The following is a 2500-nucleotide window of genomic DNA, read 5'->3' on the forward strand; positions in this document are numbered from 1 at the left end:
GTCTTGGTGCACGAAAGTTTTGAGTTGGTTGGGTTTTGCACATGGGCAAGGTTGGCGGTGCACCACGGCATAGCTAAATGGCTTGGTGGGGAGTTTTGTGAAAAAATGAAATTCGTGGTTTTTGAGATGTGAGGGTTGGAAAGGCCTCCAAATGCCCCCAAATGAATACCATGAAATTCTTGGTGCACGAAAGTTTTGAGTTCGGAGGGTTTTGCACATGGCCAATGTTGGCGGTGCACCGCGGCATAGCTAGAAGGCTTGGTGGGGAGTTTTGTGAAAAAATGAAATTCGTGGTTTTTGAGATGTGAGGGTTGGAAAGGCCTCCAAATGTCCCCAAATGAATACCATGAAATTCTTGGTGCACGAAAGTTTTGAGTTCGGAGGGTTTTGCACATGGCCAATGTTGGCGGTGCACCGCGGCATAGCTAGAAGGCTTGGTGGGGAGTTTTGTGAAAAAATGAAATTCGTGGTTTTTGAGATGTGAGGGTTGGAAAGGCCTCCAAATGTCCCCAAATGAGTACTGTAAAAGTGTTGGTGCACAAAAGTTTTGAATTGGATGCATTTTGCACTTGGCCAAGTTGGTCGGTGCACCGCGACTAGATAGCTTGGTGCCAAAATTTGTCAAATTTAAGACCTTGGCCAAACTGAATGAAATTTTGTGGGGAGGTTCCTGATATTGTTTAGTGGTGGACTGGAAAAAATGAGGTCGAAATTCGAAGTCTACATGTGCTTTTCTATTTTTCCCGATTTTACACATACCCGGTAAGTAAAAAAAATAAAAAAAATAGTTCCCCTTGGAGAAAAATTATGAAATTTGGTGAGCAAGGAGATACCATTATTCTACGAATTACTGCAAAAAATCGCATCAAAATTCGAAGTGTAGCCCGAGATATGGACTTATGTCTGCTCAAAAAAAGTGTATCTACTTGTACAATTTTGCCTTTTGCATATTAACCTCTTATAGGGGGGGAGTGCTCCTTGAGCCGGCCAGCTCCACACTGGCAGGTTTTAAAGGGAGCTTGATGAGGCCTCCCCCCTCACGTGGTGCGTGCGTTAGCATGTTTATCATGGCACAACTAGCCTCTTCATAGTTGTTGAGCTTTATTAATACCAACACACGGTCGTCACTGATCGTTGGTTAGCTCGGCAGCTAGTCCCTCGGATATTGTGGAAAGTTATTTTCATGCCTAGCGATGCTTGACCATGCGTCACTTGATGTTTCCATTTGCTTGCTTGCCCATGGTAGGTGGGGGGTGGACCGTCTTGTGGTGTGGTGTCTTGCGAACGTGAGGGTGTGTGAGTTGTAATCGAGATGCACTTGCTGGCTGGCTCCATGCCTTGCGTATCGAACGGTCAAGCATGCATCTCTTCCATTTTCACCCGTTGCCTTGGGTGATATTGGTTGATCAGTCCCTGTGTTGCCTACCCACTAGACGGTACTTCTGTGGTTGCTTCGAATTCTATCTTTCCATCACGAAGAGGTGTTGGAGGATCCTAATGTCACGCACGTGTTCCATCTAGTGAAACATCTCAGTGATGCACGTGTTGTGGCTAGTTCTTTTGGATGCGGTGCATTATATGAACTCGGGTTTACTTTAGCGACCCAGTTAACATAATTCGGTTGTGTCCCTTGATTGAGACGTTGTCCTTGAACTTGTTGTGAGCAATATCGTTCTTCCACAACCCGTCGTCTTGAGTGCGATGGAAGGCAAATAAGATGTGCTTTGGCATGTCATGCACGTACTCGATTGCGGGAAGTGTGAGAAAGTGTTGTTGACAACCCGTGGGAAATGGAATGTGGCAAATCGTGATGAGCTCTTCGTGGATCTGCGAAGAAGACGACCTTTGGGCCTGTTGGAAACGAGGGAGGCGATGTTGAACTGCGAAGAAGATGGACTTTTGGGTTGTTTGAATCAATGGGAGGCCACGCGAGAACTCCGAATACTATGGACTCTTGGGTTGTTGGAAGCAACGGGAGGCCCCGCTAGAACTCCGAATACTACGGACTCTTGGGTTGTTGGAAGCAAGGGGAGGCCCCGCTAGAACTCCGAATACTATGGACTCTTGGGTTGTTGGAAGCAAGGGGAGGTCCCGCTAGAACTCCGAATACTACGGACTCTTGGGTTGTTGGAAGCAAGGGGAGGCCCCGCTAGAACTCCGAATACTATGGACTCTTGGGTTGTTGGAAGCAAGGGGAGGCCCCGCTAGAACTCCGAATACTATGGACTCTTGGGTTGTTGGCAACGACAACTTGGGGGGATGACACTGGAAAAGAGTGAACTAGGCCAAACTGCGAACAAGGCAACTTGGGGGGATGACACTGGAAAAGAGTGAACTAGGCCAAACTGCGAACAAGGCAACTTGGGGGGATGATGCTGGAAAAGAGTGAACTAGACCGAACTGCGAACAAGGCAACTTGGGGGGATGACGCTGGAAAAGAGTGAACTAGGCCGAACTGCGAACAAGACAACTTGGGGGGATGATGCTGGAAAAGAGTGAA

Source organism: Vigna unguiculata, chromosome 11 (genome assembly GCF_037176805.1).
Source record: "Vigna unguiculata cultivar grain cowpea cultivar isolate G323 ecotype 2 chromosome 11, ASM3717680v1, whole genome shotgun sequence".
NCBI classification, from domain to species: Eukaryota; Viridiplantae; Streptophyta; class Magnoliopsida; order Fabales; family Fabaceae; genus Vigna; species Vigna unguiculata.